The sequence below is a fragment of the Hevea brasiliensis genome, chromosome 3 (assembly GCF_030052815.1).
Source record: "Hevea brasiliensis isolate MT/VB/25A 57/8 chromosome 3, ASM3005281v1, whole genome shotgun sequence".
Lineage (NCBI taxonomy): Eukaryota > Viridiplantae > Streptophyta > Magnoliopsida > Malpighiales > Euphorbiaceae > Hevea > Hevea brasiliensis.
The window spans coordinates 77,158,134-77,183,217 of NC_079495.1; positions in this window are offsets into that span (position 1 = coordinate 77,158,134).

The window sequence follows — 25,084 nt, forward strand, 5'->3', positions numbered from 1 at the left end:
CTGGATAACGGGTCGTTGGCACTGGACACCGCGGTGCCTCGGGTCGTCATACCATGGGACGCAAAACGTCAACCACGTATGCAGTCAGTATGGCTAAAAAGCCATGATATCACATAATCGACATAAAAGCCATGAATACGGGCATAAAAGCCATGGATACGGGCATAAAGCCATGAATACAGGCATAAAGCCTTTCCTTTCGCAGTACTGCTAAAACAATACCCTATTGGCATGCCAAACTATCCAAACCAATCACATTAGGCCTAATAGGGCATTTTGTATTTTTTTAAGTTTCACAATTTTTGAATTTCAAGTTTTCATGTCACTATTCATTTCATTAGTCAACTAAAATGTTGACTTTTGCATTAACAATAGGTACATTGGTTTTAGTACTCCCAACATACCACATTTTGTATTCAAAACTTGTTGGTTTTGGTCACTTTCTCAAAGCTTAGGTCATTTTAGCAAAATTGCCAATTTTTGGTTTTAGTGTCACTATTCACCTCATTGGTCAACAAAAATGTTGAATTTTGGATAGAAAATAGGTGTATTGGTCTTAACACCTCAAACATACCACATTTTGTATTTCAAACTTGTTGGTATTGGTTGCCAATACCATTTTTAAGCTTAATGCTAATTGAGCAAAATTTTCAGTTTTCATGCTTCATCTTTACTGTTCCATTTGTTATTTTTACAGTGGGAATTTGAGGAAATGGTAAACATGAAAGTTGTTCCTTATTTTGTCTAGTTGAATTTCGTTTTTTGAATCACTCCATTTGGAGTTTTGTAGCTCAAGTTATGGCCAAAATAAGTTTACTGTTTACGTGCACTGTTCATGCTGATATTTTGGGTCTGGCAGATTTTTGGTCCAACTTTGGTCAGTAATTTGATCAAGTTAAGTTCATAATTTGGTCTAACTTTCTTCTTATGAAATGTTCTACCATACCTTAGGTTTCCATCGGTTCAAGAATCGCCTAAATCCGAGTTTTCTAGAGAGAGTTATAGCCATCCAAACATTACTGCTCAAGTGAAAATCTGCAGAGTTGCAGGTTTGATAACTCAACTTTGTTCAATAATTTGAATGGGTTAATGGCATAATTTGGGGTGATGTTCTTCATGAAAGTTGTTTGTCTATATCCTATCTTGTTGCTGTAAAAATTTCAGGTCAATTTACCATATCTACAGTGAGTTATGACCAAATGAACAGTTACTGTTCATTTGGTCAATTCTGCAGGGGCTGTTTGCAGGGTATCCGGATTGGGGCCAACTTTTGGTCCTCTTGCTTTGGTCTTTTGGGCATGGTTTCTTCAGCAAAAATGTGCCATTATAAGCCTAGTTTCATGTCCAATTGGCCAAACATCAATTGGACCTACACAGCCCAAGTTATGGCAGTGCAAAGGGACTGAATTTTCAGTCCCTCTGCTGCTGTCCTAGGGCAGTTTACACCTTGAGTTTACCATACCATTTTTCAGTCCAAATTGTGTTCAACATACCTCAAATGGTCACTTATTGACCATTAGATTGTTCTTTAACAGTTTAATAAGCCAAGTCACATTTTCATGCCTCAAAACCCTAATGTCCAATGCAATTTACCCATAAACCCTCAATTAGCACCCTAGTTCAACATCTATGTAAATATATAACTTAAATATAATCTCCAACTCATGCTAAGTCCATTAAAAACATTCAAAACCCTTCCTCTATTAGGGCTGCCGAATTCCTTGGTGGAGATACACATTGAATTTGTTTCATTATTTCACAATTTCTAGTTCATTACAAGCCTAACTCATGGAATTAATGTATTTTAACTACATATATGCACTAACCTTGTTGTATGCCAATCCAAGCTTGAGAAAGCTTCACTTTCTTTCTTCTTCTTGGCTGCCAAAAGCTTTAGCAAGGTGCTAGGGCCAATTTTTGTGAAGATAACTTAAGGTTTTAAGGTTGGATGTTGGAAGATTTAAAGCTAAACTTGAGCATCAATGGAGGAAAGGGTTTAGGGATTTCGGCTGGTCTTTTGGGGAAAGATGGCTGCTGGTTTTTCTTTCTTATTTTGGTCTTATTTTATGTCTTTTAATAGTTTAGTCAAATGGGAGCTTAATGGTGATTGGTGGAAGTTTTTAAGTGACCTCACATTATGTCATAAATGGGCATTTTATTGCAATTTCTTTTCTTTCCTCCACTACTCATTTTCAATTTAATTTCTAGTAATGTTTCTTCATATTTTATGTCATGTTAATTATTTACTCAACTGGACAAGTCGGCCAAAAATCACCTCGGAAGGCGAAATGACCAAAATGCCCTCCGTTTGGCTTAACGGGTCAAAATCGTCTGTACCGAATGAAAAATTTTCCTAGGTATTTTCTTGGCATTCCAATGCCATGGGAACCTCAATAACCCTTCTCTGGAGTCCCAAAAATTATTTTATAATTTTTCCCCCGGGTCTAGGGCTCCTCGTTGCGAGAACCGCAACTTACCTCTGGTTACCCATTGCTTGGGCACCGGCTCTTTTGACTTAACTATATTTTATTTCTAAAATTTTTCTCATTAATATTTGAGTTAATTATGGTCCCTCACTTTAGTTTAAATATTTTTCCGGATGTTCTAGCTGTCCGGACCGACACCGGTCACCGGAACAGTAGAATGTACGGAGTTGTTACCGGGAGGGTGTTACAGCTAGGGTGTGTATTGATGCAAGAGGGAAAAGTGGTCGCTTATGCTTCTAGGCAGCTAAGGCCACATGAACAGAATTACCCTACCCATGATCTAGAGCTTGCAGCAATTATCTTCACACTGAAGATATGGAGGCACTACTTATATGGTGAAAAGTGCTACATTTACACAGACCACAAAAATCTAAAATATTTGCCAACTCAGAAGGAGCTTAACCTTAGACAGAAGCGATGGATTGATTTCCTGAAGGACTATGATTGTGTAATTGACTACCATCTTAGGAAGGCAAATGTAGTTGCTGATGCTTTGAGCAGAAAATCCATCACAACTTTGAGATCATTGAATGCCCGTCTATCTTTAATTCGAGATGGAGCTATTTTGGTTGAGTTACAAGTAAGGCCAAACCTGTTACAGCAGATTTTAGATGGGCAGAAGGTAGATGAGAAGCTAAAGGCTATTATGAGAAAAATCCTAGAAGGGAAAGAAACTGATTATGAAGTGAAAACAGATGGGTGTCTGTACTACAAAGGAAGACTGTGTGTACCAGATGATGGGGAATTGAAGGCCAATATTCTAAAAGAGGCACACATCAGTGTGTATGCTATGCACCCAGGAAGTACAAAAATGTATCATGATCTGAAGCTTCAGTATTGGTGGCCTGGTATGAACAAGGATATAGTTGACTATGTGACTAAATGCTTGACATGTTAGCAAGTCAAGGTAGAACATCAAGTTCCATTGAGTTTGCTACAACCTATACGCATACCTGAATGGAAATGGGATTGGGTCACCATGGATTTTGTAAGTGGTCTACCTCTCACCCAGAAGAAGCATGATGCAGTATGGGTGATAGTAGATAGATTGACAAAGTCGGCACACTTTCTGCCAGTTAGGACTGACTACTCACTAGAGAAATTAGCAGAATTGTATATCAGTGAGATAGTTAGATTGCATGGAATTCCACTTTCCATCATATCTGATCGAGACCCAAGGTTTACATCGAGATTTTGGAAGAAGTTGCATGAGTCCTTAGGTACATAACTCCACTTCAGCACAGCTTTCCATCCTCAGACGGATGGGCAATCAGAAAGAGTAATCCAGGTAAATAATTAAAACCAATTAAACTAATACACATATTGAACTGAAATGGTAATAATAATGTGAAATATATGTCAGGTCCTTGAGGATATGCTGAGGAGTTGTGTCATTGAGTTTGAGGGAAGTTGGGATAGATACCTTACACTGGCAGAATTTGCATACAATAATAGCTACCAAGCTAGTATCCAAATGGCCCCGTATGAAGCATTGTATGAGAGGAAATGTAGAACTCCAGTGTGCTGGACTGAATTAGGCGAAGATAAACTAGTAGGGTCAGACTGGTGAAACAGACTGAGGAGAAGGTAAAACTAATCAAAGCCAATCTGAAGGTTGCCTCAGACAGACAGAAATCCTATGCCGACTTGAAGAGAAAAGAAATAGAATATGCGGTTGGCGACAAAGTGTTCCTCAAGGTGTCACTGTGGAAGAAGGTACTGAGGTTTGGAAGAAAAGGTAAGTTAAGCCCTAGGTTCATTGGCCCATATGAAGTTTTTGAACGTGTGGGTCCAGTGGCCTATAGGCTGGCTTTACCACCAGAGCTGGACAAGATCCACAATGTGTTCCACGTATCAATGCTAAGAAGATACCGCTCAGATCCTTCACATGTCATCTCCATGGAAGAAATTGAAGTACAACCATATTTGACATATGAAGAAGAACCCATACGGATCCTGGCTCAGGAAGTAAAAGAGTTGAGAAATAAGTAGATTCCATTGGTGAAAGTGCTTTGGAGGCACCACAACACCGAGGAGGCAACTTGGGAAAGTGAAGAAACGATGAGGCAATAGTTCCCTCAACTGTTTGCATCAGGTAAATTTCGAGGACGAAATTTAAATTAGAGGGGAAGAGTTGTAACACCCTCCCTGTAGCAATTCCGTACATTCTACTGTTCCAGTGATCAGTGTCAGTTTGGACAGCTAAAACGTCTAGAAAAATATTTAAATTAAAGTGAGGAACTATAATTAACTCAAATATTAATAAGAAAAATTTAGGAAAAATTTTAGAAATAAAATACAACCAAGTTAAATGAGCCGGTGCCCTAGCGATGGGTAACCTAGTGAGAAGTTATGGTTCTCGCAACTAGGAGCCCTAGACCCGGGGGATAAATTATAAAATAATTTTTGGGACTCCAGAGAAGGGTCATTGAGGTTCTTATGGCATTAGAATGCCAAGAAAATACTTAGAAAAATTTTTCAATCAGTACAGACAATTTTGTCCCGTTAAGCCAAACGGAGGGCACTTTGGTCATTTCGTCTTCAGAGATAATTTTTGGCCGACATGTCCAGTTAAGCAAATAATTATTACGATCTAAAATATGAATAAATATTGCTAAAAATTAAATTGAAAATTAGTAGAGAAGAGAAGAAAAGAAAATGCAAATTATGACATCATATGGTGTCATTTAAATTTCCTCCACCAATCACAATTTGTTAAACTCATTAAAAGAGATAAAAGAGACCAATAAATTGAAAAGCCAATCTGCATCTTAAACCTTTGGGCAGCCAAAAACGTTGAGAGAGAGAGAGAGAAGAGGTTCAACCATTTTCAAGCTTAAAAGCTTGAATTTCCTCTCCATTTGTTCACCAAAATTGCCAAGTCCCTTCACAAAAATTTGATCTTTCACCTAGAAAAAGCTATTGGCAGCCAAAGAAGAAGAGATTAGCGAGGTTTAATCAAGGTTAAGTAAAGCTCAAAAAGGTTAGTGCACTAAACAATTTCTTTTCTTTCTTTAATCTTGTAAGCATGCTAAATTAAGTAGAAATTATGTGAAATTAAAAGAAAAACTTAAGTAAATGAAATCTCTAAATTTGGCAGCCATGAGAAAAGTTTAAGGATTGTTGGTTTTTGATGAAATTAAGTGGCTTAATTATGTTATTGATGAGTATAGATGATGGATAAAGTGATTTGGTATGAGTTTGGTGTGTGTATGACATGAATTGGAAATTGGAGTTAGGGTTTGAGCATGAAATTGAGACTTTGATCATGCAATGATGAAAGTGAGTTTTAATGGTCAATTAGTGACCATTTGGTTATGGGTAAACAAGAAATGAAGTGTGTTTAGTGATGGGATTTGGGTTTAGTGTGGTTGCCCTAGGTGACCTGCAGAATTGGACATGAGTCCAGCAGGTTTGGGCAGCCATAACTTGAATTGTAGAGGTTAAATTGATGCAAGACCAATTGGAAATGAAACTAGACACATAATGGCACAACTTTGGTGAAGCAACCATGCCCATAAGACCAAACCAAGTGGACCAAAAGCTTGCCTCAATCCGGGTGACCTGTAGTCTATTTCTGTAAAATGACTAAATGAACAGTGTTTGGTCATTTGGCCATAACTCAGTATAGAGTGGTCCAATTGACCTGAAATTTTACCAGCAATAAGATGAGATATATACCAACAACTTTCATGAAGAAACTGAACCCAAATTATGACCAGAACCTATCTAACAAGTGAGTTGCAGTCACTATTTACTGCATTATAGATATGGTCAGTCCAGAAAAATTTAAATCTGGCCAGTTGTGGTTTTTGCACCATAACTTGAGCTACAAAACTCCAAATGGAGTGATTCAAAAAATAAAATTCAACTAGACAAAATAAGGAACAACTTTCATGCTGATCATTTTGCCAAATTCCCACTGCAAAAATGACTAATGGAACAGTAAATACAAAGCATGAAAACTAAAAATTTTGTCCAATTAACATTAAGCTTAGAAATGATATTGGCAACCAATACCAATAAATTTTGAATGCAAAATGTGGTATGTTGGGAGTATTGAAACTAATGTATCTATTGTCTATGCAAAATTCAACATTTTATTTGACTAATGAAATGAATAGTAACATTCAAACTTGAAATTCAAAAATTCTAAAACTTAAAAGTGCAAAATGCCCTAATAGGCCTAATGTGATTGGTTTGGATAGGTTGGCATGCCAATAGGGTTCAGTTAGCAGTACTGCACATGGCATTATGCCATTCTATGATTTCATGGCTTTTAGCCATTCTGACATTATATTGATACTTGGCCTTGTGCCTAATGTTATTACTGACTTATTAGTCGCTTACATTGCCTGCCGGAGACACATATGTGACCGATGATGTGACGGCCCAAGGTACTTAATACCCAGTGCTAGTTTACCCGTTTATCCAGTTCAGTCGTCCAGTATAGGTTACTTGGGCAACAAAAAATGAAAGTGGATAAATATAATGAAATAATGAATATAACAAGTACAAAATAAGTAAGACTACAAATACTCACCGAAAATTTGTTTGAAATGAGACATCAATACATTCACTGCATATTTATTTTCTATTATTTCTTTTTATTTTATTATTGGCACTACTAAGCATTATTGCTTAGCGCGTTGCTTTTGCCACGCGTAGGTTCTGGAGAGACAGACCGAGAGCCCAGTAGACCACAGACTGGGTGAGACCTTCTGCAGCTCTGCATAGTGTCCGTGTCACCTCACTATCTTTAGTGCATTGGTAGGACACTAGGTTTCATTTTGGTATTTTGTAACTAACTTTTATTTTCTCATGTGTAATTGAGACTTATGTAATGTATTTTGATGATAATGTAAATAGTGGAAACTGTGTTTATGAATAGAAAATTGAGTATTTATTTATTGCTTGTATATGAATACCATGAGAAATGAATGATTGAGGAATGGAAATATTGTTGAAAAAAATATTGGGATTTTATTGGTGAAATGGAGTTTGGGATTGATTGAAATATTGGAAGTGTTTTTCATAGGTTCCAAAGAATTGTTTTCTCCATTTTTAGCCGGTATTCTGCAGAATTTTCTATAAAATTTTCGGAACCTTAAATAAATTATAATTTCAATAAATGACTTAATGAATTATATTTCACAAATTATATTCAAAACTATGATAAAAATAAATTAAGGAAGAATAAAAATGATTGAGATAAAATAGAGTATTCCGGTACACTGTGTGGCATATCTTGCTCGGCTACACTGTAGACGGGTAAGGGGTGTCACAGTCTTACAGACCGGAGGAGGAGGAGGTTGGTAGTCATATACCTACTCCTAGTCAGGAGAGAGGAGTCATCACATGGTGCTGCCGATAGAACATAACAAGCATTCTTGGAGTAGATGACCTAGATGCTCCGCCAGTTTACCAAGGCTATTCCACAGTCACAGTCACAGCCACAACTAGTGCAGCTGTCCCCACTAAAGAAGCTAAGAAAATATGGGGCCATCGACTTTATGGGTAAGAAGGACGACAACCCAGCCACTACTGAGCATTGGTTAGAGCGGACTGAAAGATTGCTGAAGCAGTTACATTGCACGCCAGAGCAGCAGCTAGAGTGCGCTCTGTCGTTACTACAGGAGAAAACCTATCAGTGGTGGGATACAATTTCCAGAGCGGTACAGCCGACGAAGCTTACTTGGGATTTCTTCTTGACTAAGTTCAAGAAGAAGTATATTAGTCATATATACTTAAAGGCCAGAAGGAGAGAGTTCTTCACTCTAAAGCAGAAGCAGTTCAAGGTCTCTGAGTATGAGGGGGAGTTTGTGAGGTTGGGTAGATATGCATGGGAGGTAATACCTCCAGGGGCAGAGAGGTGCTGTAGGTTTGAGGATGGACTGAACGATAATATCAGAATTATAGTGACGGCACATGGGTATACGAATTTTTCCTGGTTAGTAGCTACATCACTTAATGTGGAGAGAGTATGAAATGAGGAGCAGTCTAGAAAGGATAGACAGCGAAAGAGGAGTTTTGGACAAGGTCAGTCTAGTACAGCATTTTCTAAGGGTAAGAGGCCTAAGGGTTCACCAGGCCAGGGCCAGAGACAGAGGTCTCAGTTTACACAGAGAGGAGGACAGTCTAGAGCATCAGTGGGAAGTTCTCCAGGTATCGCAGTAGAGGGATTAACCTCCATACCGTTATGCACCTACTATGAGAGGAGGCACCGAGGAGAGTGCAGGTTGTTGACCGGGGGATGCTTCCGATGCAGAGCTACTGATCATTTTCTATGGGATTGTCCCCATAGGAGTGTTCCCACTACCCCACCACCGACTGAGAGATCTGCCCCTGCAGCTCAGAGGGGTAGACGACTTGTGAGGCCAGAGGTGACAGGTACATCACAGAGACCTGCTTCTAAAACCATTGAGCGACCCGAGGCCCGAGTAACACCTCGTGTATATGCTATGTGTAACACCTCTAAGTTCGGTAGTGCGTTCTGCTGCTCCGGTGACCAGTGTTGTCCGGACAGCTAGGATGCCTAGAACTACACTTTGACATGAGGGAGGAGACATAAAATAATGAAATACAACAAAAGAAAATACAAGAAAAACAAAGGAAAAATAATAGCAAAGAAATGTGATCAAGTTAAGCGAGCCGGGAAACCTAACGATGGGTGACCGCACCGGGAAGTCACGGCGTGGACCGTTGACTAGCTCGGATCATGGAACCACGGAAAACATTTTTAGGACTTAAATAGACCCTTATTGGAGAATAAATATTATTAGAAAGATCAAAGAAAAATTAAATAATTAGTACAAAGAAAAGTGAGAAATCGAAAAATAGACAAAATCCGGTATTACCGAAAAATCGGGAATGCAGCCCGAACAGGGGCATTATAGTCATTTGACATCCCGAATTGTCTTTTGACCTAAATGTCCATTAAAAATAAATAATATTACACTTAGAAAATAAAATAAAAAATTAAATTGAGGGTACCTAATACAAATAGCCAAAATGGAGTGACAAATGTGTAAATAAAACATATAAGCTTATTATATAGTTAAAATTGAGTGAGTGGGCCACTAAAGGAATATACTAGACACATAATGGGGCAGCTGTAACTCCATTATCCAAACAGAAAAGTTCATCTTCTCCAAAACACCAAACCAGCCGAATTGAAGGAAAGGAGAAAACCTCCATGGGCGTTTACATGCAACCTTCATCCACTCCCTCATTTCACCTCTAAACACTTAGGTTCCTTCATGAAAAATTTTCTACACATCACAAGGAAGAGTTTGATACCAAATTTAATAAGTTTAATCAAGGTTTAACAAGTTCCAACTATAAGGTAAGTTAGCATTTTTGAAGATTTCTTTGTTAAACTTTGTGTACATGTTATGGGTGTTGAATTTGTGAAGAAAATTTTTAAGTTGAAGAGTTATTGAGATATCCATTTTTGGGCAGCCATGTAGTCATGTATTTGATGAAATAATTGTGCATATATTTGATGAGAAATGATGTTGGTTATGGTGATTTAATATCCTAGTAAAATATTTCATATGTATAAGGTGATTTTTGCACTTGGATGAAAATTGATGATTGTAGGACACTTGGGTATTGAGGAAGATTTTTGGCAGCTTGGGGATTCTTGAATAAATGTGTGTGTTCATGAAGGTGTTGGCAGAATATTGACCTTGAGAGTTGATGGATATGTGTATAGATTGATTGTGTAAGTATATGTAAAAATTTGTAATGGTTAGGTGTGTATGTGATTGTATTTAGACTTTGTAAATGTGAGCTTTAATTGGTGTATTAAGGATAATTGTAATCTGCCCAAAGTGATGTTAATGTAAAGTGGAATATGGTTTTGGTAATGAACCAAAACAGAAATGGTAAGGGGAAATACACATATAGTAATGAAGTGTGTAATTGATGTATGTTAAGTAAGGTAGTTAAGGGCAGCGTACATTTTAGCCAATAAGTTTAAATGTGTAACCTCAATTGGTATGAGACCAATTGGAGGTGGAACTAGGCACAAAATGTGCCAACTTTCATTGAGAAAGCATACCAAAATTCTGCTTGCAAGGTGACCTAAGAAAATGACCAATTCGGATTAGGTACAATTAGGACCTGAAAAATGACCAATTGAGCAGCAGTGAGTGTTTAGGCCATAACTCACTCAAAACAGGTCCAATTGACCTGAAATTTTAACCATGAATAGTTAAGACCCATACCTACAAGTATTATTAAGACACAAAAACCCAGAAATGACCATAAGCAAGTCAAACAACTTGCACAATTTCGGGTCCAAAAACTGGCCGAACCAGAGTTGACCAAATTGACCTAATTTGATGCCATTTGACCAGCAATAGTGTAATGACCATAACTTGGTCTACTTAACTCGGATTGACCTGAAATTTTGCCCCGCGTGCAATAAGACATAGATCTACAAGTTTGTAGTTTTGACTGAAACCCGAAAACCGAGGGAACTAGGTCGTCCGGCTAGGTCAAACTAGTATCCCGGAATCTAGCAAGTTGCATTAAAATGCACTAAACAAGGAAATGAAATTGGTAACGTGTACCAAACCTAAAACCCTATCGAATGTGACATATTAACGACACTAAAACCTAATTTACCTTAAACGCATCGAGGGTTGGTATATTATGTAATTGAGCAAATAATAGCCTTCAGTGAATTACTTATCGAACATTATCGTTAGAGACAGTTTAATTTAGTACTGAAACACTTCAAATTGTGTTTCTCAGTTACCAAAGACTCAGGAAAAGGGAAGGAAACACTGAGTCCAGACCAGGAGACAATCATCAGAGATTTGTGCACAACTAGTTTTCAACTGATTTTACTCTGAATAAGATTTCATATGATTAATTGTATGTTATTGATTTAAATTGTGTTTGTGCACAACAGTATTTCTTTTGAATTTTCAATTGAAATAAATATTGACTATTTTTACATTATTGTTTTAAATTGTGGAAATGTATTTGAATGGATATTTATTGCTTGAAAAGCAGTGTAAATGATTTGATGGATACTATTGATTGAAAAGCACTGTAAATGGTTTTTGTGGAAATTAAAGATAATTATGAATTGTGTTGCCATTTTGTGAATGAAATTATAACTTTGGAAATTTATTGGATTCTCACGAATCATTTGAATAAAATGTTTGGAATTGATTTTGTGTTCACACTTAGCATGACAGTATGATATCATTCCTTCTCCATTCATGGAGTCGTGATCGTTTATTTTTCTCCCTCTCTGGTTTACCAGTTGAGGTGATCGGATGAGTACTCATTATATAGCTAGCTCCCTTCCTCATTAATTTCAATTATTGGGGTTGTGATTGCTTTGTCGTGGTGTACAACGCGGCATTGATCGGAAATTTGTGTCATGGCTTAAGTTGTGAATGAATTGGCAACACTGTATTCTTAACTTATTCGACTAAATTGTGTTGTTATGCGATTTGATAATTTGTGAAATGAAGTTAAATTCTTATTGACATTTACTGTCTTTCGAATTTAATTATGTTTTGATTATTGAGATTTATTGTGAGATTGTGAAATGAATTTAAACTCTTATTGACATATACTGTCTTTTGAATTCAACCATGATCTGACTTACTGAAATTTATTGTGATATTGAGAAATGGAGTTTAAATTCTGGTTGACAATTATTGTCTTGAATTTAACTATGGTTTTTAAGTATCCACTATTTATCTGATTTATCAATTGTGATTTAAATTGTATTTGGTTAATGTTGTGCACCACTGAGATATTGTCTCAGCGATAGCTTTTTATTGCTGTCGCAGGTAGACAGATAGATAGGGCAGCAGACTAAGCTGCTTGTACCTCCAGCGAGAGACTACCGGGTATAATGAGTATACCAGTATTTTGTATTTTGTAATGTAATGTATGTTCACTGTATGTACATATTGTTTTTGGTTTTGAGCAGTTGTAAAAAAAAAAAAAAAATTATACATTGAAGTTGTAAAATAATTATGAGTTATTTTGACTTGCAAAATTGTATTATATTTTCTCTATCTCAGCCCTTGAAAAATTACTGTGAAATTGACTTGAGAACTGTGTTGGGTTGAAAAAAATGTTGAAGCTGAGATTTGGAAATTTATTGAAGTGCTTTTTACAGGTTTTCTGAAGAACTGTTTTATCCAAAATACAGATGGCATTCTGCCAAAATTTTTACAGAAATTCCAAATAAATCAAATGAGTTAATTGTTTCACTTCAGTTTACCAAAGTTTTTAACACCTGTAAATAGTGCTCACCACTGTAAAAGAAGTAAGAGAAGTTTTTAAAATCCCTTGTAGTGTATTTAATGGGTTATCAGTAGACGGAGTTGGTAATTCATTAAGTATACTACGGGATCATGTTATGCCTTACAGAGGGGTAGGGTGTGACATGTTTTCGTGGTATCAGAGCAAAGTTTTTAAATTCTGTTTTCACTTGTTATTTGAATATTCTTTCTTCATAGTACAACTGCTCAATATCATTGTTTGATACATACAGTACATTACATTATAAATATGCACTAACGAGAGGAAATCTCCTGGTATTAATTGTTCAGGAGGTCTAAGATCCTCGCATTGACTATGGAAGAGGGTGATCGTTCAGTCGATCAATCTATAGAGGCTGAGGTGCAAAGGGATGCCCCAGCCGTACAAAATGTTAGTGGTTCAAGTGACACAGCCCCTACAAAGACCGTAGTTTCTGCTCGATTCGCTCGTGAGATGGTCGCAATGTTTCAACAAATGGTCGGTAATGTACCTACTCAAGTCCCAATCTGAGACACCGATGGTACAACCACGCCTCCTACCAGCGAGATGATAAATTGATGAAATATGGGGCTACAGAGTTTAAGGGGACAGTAGATCCTCTAGAGGCTGAACAATGGTTAGAGAGGATGGATAGGGTGTTCAAGAAGCTACATTGTACAGAAGAGCTTAGATTTGAATACTCAGTGTCCTTTCTACAGGGGGATGCTTATGACTGGTGGAAAACCATTCCCCACAGTCTGGTAGAACCTGCAGTGCTAACATGGAATGATTTTCTCAGGGAATTCAGACAAAAATATGTCCCTGATGCTTATGTAGACCAGAAGCTGCAAGAGTTCCTAAGTCTAAAACAGGGGGGCAAATCAGTGGCTGAGTATGAAAGGGAATTTTCCCGCCTTAGCCATTATGCAGTGAGTCTACTCTCTACCAACAGGGAGAGATGCAAGAGGTTTGAAATTGGCTTGAAGCCCAGTATTAGACTACAAGTAGTAGGCTTCAAACACACTAACTTTTCTGAACTTGTTTCTCAAGCCCTAGAGTTGGAAAGAATTGAGTTTGAAGCTGCTCCTGAGAAAAAGAGATCAGAGAAGACAGAGGAAGAGGGAAAATCTGTAGAACAGAGTTCCAGTGGTCCCACTAGAAAGAGGAAGAACTATGAGGGACACAGCTGAGGTGGCAAGAAGTCTGGTAGGGGAAGACATTCAGGACAGAAACCTCCTCTATCCGGTCAGCAGAGTACTGGAGGTTCCTACCATTCCCGCCAATGTGAAAATTGTGGAAGATATCATGGTGGGATATGCTATAAGGCTATTGGAGCCTGTTATAACTGTGGAGGCACAAGACATTTTGCCAAGGACTGCACCAGTAGTCGCAGAGTTGGACCACCTCCTACTATTGCAGAAGGGTCAGTTCAGAGCCCTGTCACCAGAAGCTCACAACCACCTAGCAGAGGTAGAGGCAGGGGTAGAGGTAGCCCAGCAGGCAGCCAAGGCACGGTAAAACATTCAGAGCAAGATAGTGCTCCGGTCAGAGTCTATGCAATGAGACAGAGGGAAGAGGTCGAGACATCTAACATTGTGGCTGGTACCTTCTCAACTTTTAACCAAGATGTGTTTGTGTTATTTGATCCGGGTTCTACCCATTTTTATGTGAGTGCTAGCATCATTGATTGCATTGCTGTTCCATGCACAAAAATGGACTTTGAGGTGCTAGTAACAAGTCCGCTAGGACAGGAGGTCAGGGAAATAAATTTTGATACATTAGTGATTAGTCCTTTAGGATAGGGATTGTGATAATAAGTGAAATTAGTTTTGGAAGAGTTTATCGGCGAAAAGTATTTCCTGACACACCATAAGTTATAAAGCTAATTGGCGAGCCTATTTAATGTAAAGCAAGAGGACGTAAAAGTAAGTTACAGTAATAAAATTGCTCTAGATGAAGGCAGAGATGTTACTGTTAGTAATTGTTAATGGATATTGTAATCAGAATAAGTTCGGATATCAGTGAATTCGAAAAGGACAAAGGATAGGAAAGTTTGATCTATTGGGATGTATTGTAGTAACTATGCAATGTTCTTGATTGTTTATACTGTAAACTGCGGATTACAGTACTAACTTGAGATTATTGTGTAGAGCTACGTACTATCTGATAGTACACCTAGATGAGGATAGTTGCCAACGACATCTGTTTTTGTATAGTTATGCCAGGACATAATTCAATTGTTAGAAATAAGTTTGAAAATCCTACTTAGGGATCTAAAACTCAAAAATTAGAATATCGAAAGGTTATAGTTCGGTACAAAAGAAAGTAAGTTATAAAATATTGACAGATAAAAAGAGTTATGGAAGTAGAGATTTGAATAGTTGATTCATATATAACAAAGAAATATTACGAATGTGGGGAAGACTATGGACCAGAATGGTCAGAGGACCAATGACTGATGAATGATTCTAACACGACCTCAAGGGTCATTCAAGAAAGAACATGAATTGAAATATTAGACAGGACAATAGTAAGAGGAGATTAGTGTTATCCAAACAAATTAAACGTTGTATTAGATTGTTAAAAGTCTTATTCAAATTTGAGGAAAAGAAGATTATACGATCGTATAGAAAGGAGAAAATAAACGTATGACTATTGTAAGATGGCTATTGAGTAAAATTTCGAGACGAAATTTATTTAAGGGGGGGAGAATTGTAACACCCCTAAGTTCGGTAGTGCGTTCTGCTACTCTGGTGACCAGTGTTGTCCGGACAGCTAGGATGCCTAGAACTACACTTTGACATGAGGGAGGAGACATAAAATAATGAAATACAAGAAAAGAAAATACAAGAAAAACAAAGGAAAAATAATAACAAAGAAATGTGATCAAGTTAAGCGAGCCGGGAAACCTAACGATGGGTGACTACACCGGGAAGTCACGGCGTGGACCGTTGACTAGCCCTGGACTGTGGGGAACCCTGGAAAACATTTTTAGGACTTAAATAGACCCTTATTGGAGAATAAATATCATTAGAAAGATCAAAGAAAAATTAAATAATTAGTACAAAGAAAAGTGAGAAATCGAAAAACAGACAAAATCCGGTGTTACCGAAAAATCGGGAATGCAGCCCGAACAGGGGCATTATGGTCATTTGACATCCCGAATTGTCTTTTGACCTAAATTTCCATTAAAAATAAATAATATTACACTTACAAAATAAAATGAAAATTAAATTGAGGGTACCTAATACAAATAGCCAAAATGGAGTGAAAAATGTGTAAATAAAACATGTAAGCTTATTATATAGTTAAAATTGAGTGAGTGGGCCACTAAAGGAATATAATAGACACATAATGGGGCAGCTGTAACTCCATTATCCAAACAGAAAAGTTCATCTTCTCCAAAACACCAAACCAGCCGAATTGAAGGAAAGGAGAAAACCTCCATGGGCGTTTACATGCAACCTTCATCCACTCCCTCATTTCACCTCTAAACACTTAGGTTCCTTCATGAAAAATTGTCTACACATCACAAGGAAGAGTTTGATACCAAATTTAAGAAGTTTAATCAAGGTTTAACAAGTTCCAACTATAAGGTAAGTTAGCATTTTTGAAGATTTCTTTGTTAAACTTTGTGTACATGTTATGGGTGTTGAATTTGTGAAGAAAATTTTTAAGTTGAAGAGTTATTGAGATACCCATTTTTGGGCAGCCATGTATTTGATGAAATAATTGTGCATATATTTGATGAGAAATGATGTTGGTTATGGTGATTTAATATCCTAGTAAAATATTTCATATGTATAAGGTGATTTTTGCACTTGGATGAAAATTGATGATTGTAGGACACTTGGGTATTGAGGAAGATTTTCGGCAGCTTGGGGATTCTTGAATAAATGTGTGTGTTCATGAAGGTGTTGGCAGAATATTGACCTTGAGAGTTGATGGATATGTGTATAGATTGATTGTGTAAGTATATGTAAAAATTTGTAATGGTTAGGTGTGTATGTGATTGTATTTAGACTTTGTAAATGTGAGCTTTAATTGGTGTATTAAGGATAATTGTAATCTGCCCAAAGTGATGTTAATGTAAAGTGGAATATGGTTTTGGTAATGAACCAAAACAGAAATGGTAAGGGGAAATGCACATATAGTAATGAAGTGTGTAATTGATGTATGTTAAGTAAGGTAGTTAAGGGCAGTGTACATTTTAGCCAATAAGTTTAAATGTGTAACCTCAATTGGTATGAGACCAATTGGAGGTGGAACTAGGCACAAAATGTGCCAACTTTCATTGAGAAAGCATACCAAAATTCTGCTTGCAAGGTGACCTAAGAAAATGACCAATTCGGATTAGGTACAATTAGGACCTGAAAAATGACTAATTGGGCAGCAGTGAGTGTTTAGGCCATAACTCACTCAAAACAGGTCCAATTGACCTGATATTTTAACCATGAATAGTTAAGACCCTTACCTACAAGTCTTATGAAGACACCAAAACCCAGAAATGATCATAAGCAAGTCAAACAACTTGCACAAGTTCGGGTCCAAAAACTGGCCGAACCAGAGTTGACCAAATTGACCTAAAATTGACCTAATTTGATGCCATTTGACCAGCAATAGTGTAATGACCATAACTTGGTCTACTTAACTCGGATTGACCTGAAATTTTGCCCCGCGTGCAATAAAACATAGATCTACAAGTTTGTAGTTTCGACCGAATCCTGAAAACTGAGGGAACTAGGTCGTCCGGCTAGGTCAAACTAGTATCCCGGAATCCAGCAAGTTGCATTAAAATGCACTAAACAAGGAAATGAAATTGGTAACGTGTACCAAACCTAAAACCCTATCAAATGTGACATATTAACGACACTAAAACCTAATTTACCTTAAATGAATCGAGGGTTGGTATATTAGGTAATTGAGCAAATAATAGCCTTCAGTGAATTACTTATCGAATATTATCGTTAGAGACAGTTTAATTTAGTACTGAAACACTTCAAATTGTGTTTCTCAGTTACCAAAGACTCAGGAAAAGGGAAGGAAACACTGAGTCCAGACCAGGAGACAATTATCAGAGGTTTGTGCACAACTAGTTTTCAACTGATTTTACTCTGAATAAGATTTCATATGATTAATTGTATGTTATTGATTTAAATTGTGTTTGTGCACAACAGTATTTCTTTTGAATTTTCAATTGAAATAAATATTGACTATTTGTACATTATTGTTTTAAATTGTGGAAATGTGTTTGAATGGATATTTATTGCTTGAAAAGCAGTGTAAATGATTTGATGGATACTATTGATTGAAAAGCACTGTAAATGGTTTTTGTGGAAATTAAAGATAATTATGAATTGTGTTGCCATTTTGTGAATGAAATTATAACTTTGGAAATTTATTGGATTCTCACGAATCATTTGAATAAAATGTTTGGAATTGATTTTGTGTTCACACTTAGCATGACAGTATGATATCATTCCTTCTCCATTTATGGAGTCGTGATCGTTTATTTTTCTCCCTCTCTGGTTTACCAGTTGAGGTGATCGGATGAGTACTCATTATATAGCTAGCTCCCTTCCTTATTAATTTCGATTAGTGGGGTTGTGATTGCTTTGTCGTGGTGTACAACGCGGTATTGATCGGAAATTTGTGTCATGGCTTAAGTTGTGAATGAATTGGCAACACTGTATTCTTAACTTATTCGCCTAAATTGTGTTGTTATGCGATTTGATAATTTGTGAAATGAAGTTAAATTCTTATTGAAATTAACTGTCTTTCGAATTTAATTATGTTTTGATTATTGAGATTTATTGTGAGATTTTGAAATGAATTTAAACTCTTATTGACATATACTGTCTTTTGAATTCAACCATGATCTGACTTACTGAAATTTATTGTGATATTGAGAAATGGAGTTTAAATTCTGGTTAACAATTATTGTCTTGAATTTAACTATGGTTTTTTAGTTTGGTTAATGTTGTGCACCACTGAACCATTGTCTCAGCGATAGCTTTATTCTTTGTCGCGCAGTAGACAGATAGGCAGGCGGCAGACTAAGTCGCTAGTACCTCCAAATGAGACTACCGGGTATAATGAGTATACCAGTATTTTGTATTTTGTAATGTAATGTATGTTCACTGTATGTACATATTGTTTTTGGTTTTGAGCAGTTGTAAAAAAAAAAAAATTGTAAATTGAAGTTGTAAAATAATTATGAGTTATTTTCACTTGCAAAATTGTATTATATTTTCTCTATCTCAGCCCTTGAAAAATTACTGTGAAATTGACTTGAGAACTGTGTTGGGTTGAAAAAAATGTTGAAGCTGAGATTTGGAAATTTATTGAAGTGCTTTTTATAGGTTTTCTGAAGAACTGTTTTATCCAAAATACATATGGCATTCTGCCAAAATTTTTACAGAAATTCCAAATAAATCAAATGAGTTGATTGTTTCACTTCAGTTCACCAAAGTTTTTAACACCTGTAAATAGTGCTCACCACTGTAAAAGAAGTAAGAGAAGTTTTTAAAATCCCTTGTAGTGTATTTAATGGGTTATCAGTAGACGGAGTTGGTAATTCATTAAGTATACTACGGGATCATGTTATGCCTTACAGAGGGATAGGGTGTGACACTATGAGGGCACAGGAGGAGCTAGAGCTGACAGATGCTGTTAGGGGTATATTTTTCATTTTAATTGTCACACCCTACCCCTCTGTAAGGCATAACATGATCCCGTAGTATACCTAATGAATTACCAACTCCGTCTACTGATAACCCATTAAATACACTATAAGGGATTTTAAAAACTTTTGTTACTTCTTTTACAGTGGTGAGCACTATTTACAGGTGTTGAAAACCTTTTTGAACTGAAGTGATAGAACTAACACATTTGAATTATTTGGAATTTCTGTAAAAATTTTGGCAGAGTGCCATCTGTATTTTGGATAAAACAGTTCTTCAGAAAACCTGTAAAAACACTTCAATATAATTCTCAATCTCCACTTCAACAGTTAAACAACACAATTTCTTTTTCAACTCAAATCCACAATAATTTTTCAAAGACTGAGATAAAAGAAAGATAATACAATTTTTACAAGTCAAAATACTCATAATTTACTTTACAACTTCAATGTACAATTTTAATTTACAACTGCTCAAAACCAAGAACAATATATACATACAGTGAACATACATTACAGTACAAAATGCAAAATGTGGTATACTCCTTATACTCGATAATCTCTCGTTGGATGTACTAGCAGCCTAGTCTGCTGCCCTTTCCGTCTGTCTACTGCGGCGACAAAGAATGAAAGCTATCATTTGAGACAATGTCTCGATGGTGCACAACATTAACCAAATACAACTTTAAATCACAATTCATAAATCATTTAAATGATGGATACGTAAAATCATAGTTAAATTCAAGACAATGAATGTCAGAAGGAATTTAACACAATATCACAATAAATCTCAGTAATCAAAACATAGTTAAATTCAAAAGACAGTGAATGTCAATAAGAATTTAAACTCCATTTCACAATTTCACAATACATATCAATAAACCACACACAGCTTAATCATGTTCCAAAGTTCAATTCGTCCCAAAAGCCGATGGCTAATGAGGTATTCAATTCGTCCCAAAAGTCAATGACTAATGAGGAATAACATAGCTAGCTAGCAAAAATATGAGTACTCATCCGATTCATCCTCAACAGGCACACACCTCAACACATCAGCGAGAGAGGGAATTCAATTCGTCCCACTAGACAAGCTAGTGAGAAATACAATCAATATACATGATAGCTGTGGTTTCAAATCATTTCCAATGATTTTCAATCAATATGTATCCATCAATATCATTCAAACAATTTTTCATAATTTCAAACCATATACATTGGTTTTTAAGCAATAAATATTCATTCAAACACATTTCCACAATTTAAAACAATGATATACAAATAGTCATAATTCATTTCAATTGAAAAATTCAAAAGAAATAGTTGTTGTGCACAAACCTCTGATAACTGTCTCCTGTTCTTGACTCAGTGTCGCCTTCCCTTTTCCTGAGTCTTTGCTAACTGAGAAACACAATTTGAAGTGTTTCAGTACTCAATTAACTGTCTCTAACGATAATGCTTGATAAGTAATTCATTGAATTCTAATATTTGCTTAGTCAGCCTAATATGTCGACCCTCGATGCATTCTAGGTAAATTAGGTTTTAATGTTATTAATATGTCACATTCGATAGTATTTTAGGGTTGGTACATGTTACCAAGTTAATTTCCGTGTATACTGCATTTCCTTGCAATTTGCTGGATTCCGAGATACTAGTTTGACTTAGCCAGACGACCTAGTTCCCTCAGTTTTTGGGTTTCTATCGAAACTACAAACTTGTAGATCTATGTCTTATGGAACGCGGGGAAAAATTTTAGGTCATTCTGAGTTGTGTAGACCAAGTTATGGTCATTTTACTATTGCTGGTCAAATTGCATCGAAATTGGTCACTTTAGGTCATTTTAGATTCGGCCAGTTTTTAGACCCGAACTTGTGCAAGCTGTTTGACTTGCTTATGATCATTTCTGGGCTTTGGTGTCTTCATAAGACATGTAGATATAGGTCGTAACTATTCATGGTCAAAATTTCAGGTTAATTGGACCTGTTTTGAGTGACTTATGGTCTAAACACTAACTGCTACCCAAATGGTCAATTTTCAGGCCTCATTTGCACTTAATCCGGATTTGGTCATTTTTCAAGCTACCTTGCAAGCAGAATTTTAGCAAGCTTCCTTCATAAAAGTTGGCACATTTTGTGCCTAGTTTCACCTCCAATTGGTCTCATACCAATTGGAGCCACACACTTAAAGTTATAGGCCTAAAACACAAACTGCCTTATTCCATTTTTTTGCATACACATCAAGGATCACTTTTAACACTTATCAAACTCAACATTCAAATCAATTCTGGTTGTACCACAACCTAAACATAATTTACAACATATTATAGATCATTTTGGCAGCTTACAATTACATTCAATGTGCACCAACAAGTGCAGAATTTGTCCAACTCAATTTACAACAATTCAATCACCATTTCATGCCCATTTACATGTCCAACTTCACACCATCATACATGCACTCAAACTACCATAACAACCAACACATTTTAACATCATTATTCCATTAACCAAGCATGAATTCCAGTATTCTTCAAGAGTTAACAAACTGCCACAATGGTACATTTACATTCCATTAATTTCCAAGCTTTAAATTTCATTTCACATTTACATATACTAAGTACACATCGCCCAAATAATTTCCTACACAATATACATTTAATCAATCATTTAATTCACCATTTACAAGCAAAAATAAACTGCCTTCAAAGTGTTTCCATGGCTGCCAAAAGTACACTTCCCCATTCAACATCAAACCTCAAAAATCTCTCCATAAATCAAATACCCATAACATCCTTACAAACTTTAATTAAACAATAATAAAAAACACAAACTTACCACTTTGAAAATTCTTCAAAACTCCACAAAAACTTTCATTTCTTGCTGCCTATCTACTGCCATGGTGTGAGGATTAACTTTAATGAAGGAAAGTGCCTGGAAAGTGGCTTAGATCAAGCTTGCATGAAGCTTCCACCCATGCATCCATGGAGGAATTCCATTCTTGGTTTCGGCTGCCCTTTGGAAAGGTTGAAGATGAAGTTTAAATCTGTCCAAATGCATTATAAAGGTGTCCCACAATGTCATTTAGTGGACCACGAACTTTAGGAAATGACTTATTTAATCAAAGTTATCAAATTTACAATTTTGCCTCATTATTTCCACTTTTATATTATGTGCCATATTTTTATTTTCATTGAATTTTCAAAGTTTAATATCATTTATTTTTAATGGAAATTTAGGTCAAAAGACAACTCGGGGTGTCAAATGACCACAATGGCCCTGTTCGGGTTGATTTCCCGATTTTTCGGTAACATTGGGTTTTGTCCATTTTTCGATTTCTCACTTTTCTTTGTACTAATTATTTAATTTTTCTTTGATATTTCTAATGATATTTATACTTCAATAAATATTTATTTGAGTCCTAAAAATATTTTCCAGGGTTCCCCGCGGTCCAGGGCTAGTCAACGGTCCACGCCGTGACTTCCCGGTGCGGTCACCCATCGCTAGGGTTCTCGGCTCGCTTAACTTGGTTACATTTCTTTGCTATTATTTTTCCTTTTTTTTTTCTTGTATTTTCTCTTCTTGTATTCCATTATTTTATGTCTCCTCACACATATCGAAGTGTAGTTCTAGGCATCCTAGCTGTCCGGACAACACTGGTCACCTAACGAATGAGCACTCTACCAACATAGGGGTGTAACAATTCTCCCCCCCTAAAATAAATTTCGTCCACGAAATTTTACCCAATAGCCATCTTACAATAGTCATACGTTTATTTTCTCCTTTCTATATGATTGTATAATCTTCTTTTCCTCAAATTTGTATAAGACTTTTAACAATCTAATACAACGTTTAATTTGTTTGGATAACACCAATCTCCTCTTACTATTGTGCTGTGTAATATTTCGGTTCATGTTCCTTTTTGAATGACCCTTGAGGTCATGTTAGAATCATTTATCTAGTCATTGGTCCTCTGACCATTCTAGTCCATAGTCTTCCTAACATTCGTAATATTTCTTTGTTATATATGAATCAACTGTTCAGATCTCTACTTCCATAACTCTTTTTATCTTTCAATATTCTATAACTTACTTCCTTTTGTACTGAATTATAACCTTTCGATATTCTAACTTTTGAGTTTTAGATCCCTAAGTAGGATTTTCAAACTTATTCCTAACAATTAAATTATGTCCTGGCATAACTATACCAAAATAGATGCCGTTGGCAACTATTCTCATCTAGGTGTACTATCGGGTAGTACGTAGCTTTACACAATAATCTCAAGTTAGTACTGTAATCTACAGCTTACAGTATAAACATCAAGAACATTACATAGTTACTACGATACATCCCAATAGGTCAAACTTTCATATCTTTTATCCTTTTCGAATTCACTGATATCCGAACTTATTCTAATTACAATATCCATTAGCAATTACTAACAGTAACATCCTTGCCCTCATCTAGGGCAATAACATTACTGCATCTTACTTTTACGTCCTCTTGCCTTACATTAAGTAGGCTCGCCAATTAGCTTTATAATTTATGGTGTGTCAGAAAATACTTTTCGCCAATAACCTCTTCCAAAACTAATTTCACTTATTATCACAATCCTTATCCTAAAGGACTAATCACTAATGCATCAAAATTTATTTCCCTGTAAAGGAATAACAACAGAACATATAATTCTAACACTAACATAAAAGCATTCAGACTCCAGGTCAAACAATACATAAACGAAGAATGCCATCCTTCTTCTTAACAAACAATACTGGCGCTCCCGTGGTGACACACTTGGGCGAATGAAGCCTTTTCAAGTAGTTCTTGCAACTGTACCTTCAACTCCTTCAACTCTGCTGGTGTCATTCTATATGGTGTTATGGAGATTGGATCCACACCAAGCATAACATTAATTTCAAACTGCACCTTTCTTTTCGGAGGCAATCCTGGCAATTCATCAGGAAACACATCTGGAAAGTCATATACTGTAGGGATGTCCCTTAATGCTGGACTCCCCACTTGGGTGTCTACCACATGTGCCAAGTATGCTTTACAACCCTTTCTGATCATTTTTCTGGCTAGTGTAGCCGAAATGATGTTTGATGGCAATAACTGCCTCTCCCCATGTATTACCACATCACTGTACTGAGGGAGACCAAAAGTGACTGTCTTCAGCCTACAGTCAATCATGGCATGATGCCTAGCTAACCAATCCATGCCCAAGATGATATCATAATCTCTGAAGGGCATTTCAATGAGATCAGATAGAAAATTGTGTCCTTGGATCACCAAAGGACAATTTCTATATATTTTATTAACCCTGACCTCCTGTCCTAGCGAACTTGTTACTAGCACCTCAAAGTCCATTTTTGTACATGGAACAGCAATGCAATCAATGATGCTAGCACTCACATAAGAATGGGTAGAACCCGGATCAAATAACACAAACACATTCTGATTAAAAGTTGAGAAGGTACCAACCACAACATCAGATGTCTCGGCCTCTTCTCTCTGTCTCATTGCATAGATTCTGACTGGAGCACTGTCTTGCTCTGATTGTTTCACTATGCCTTGGTTGCCTGCTGGGCTACCTCTACCCCTGCCTCTACCTCTGCTGGGTGGTTGTGAACTTCTAGTGACAG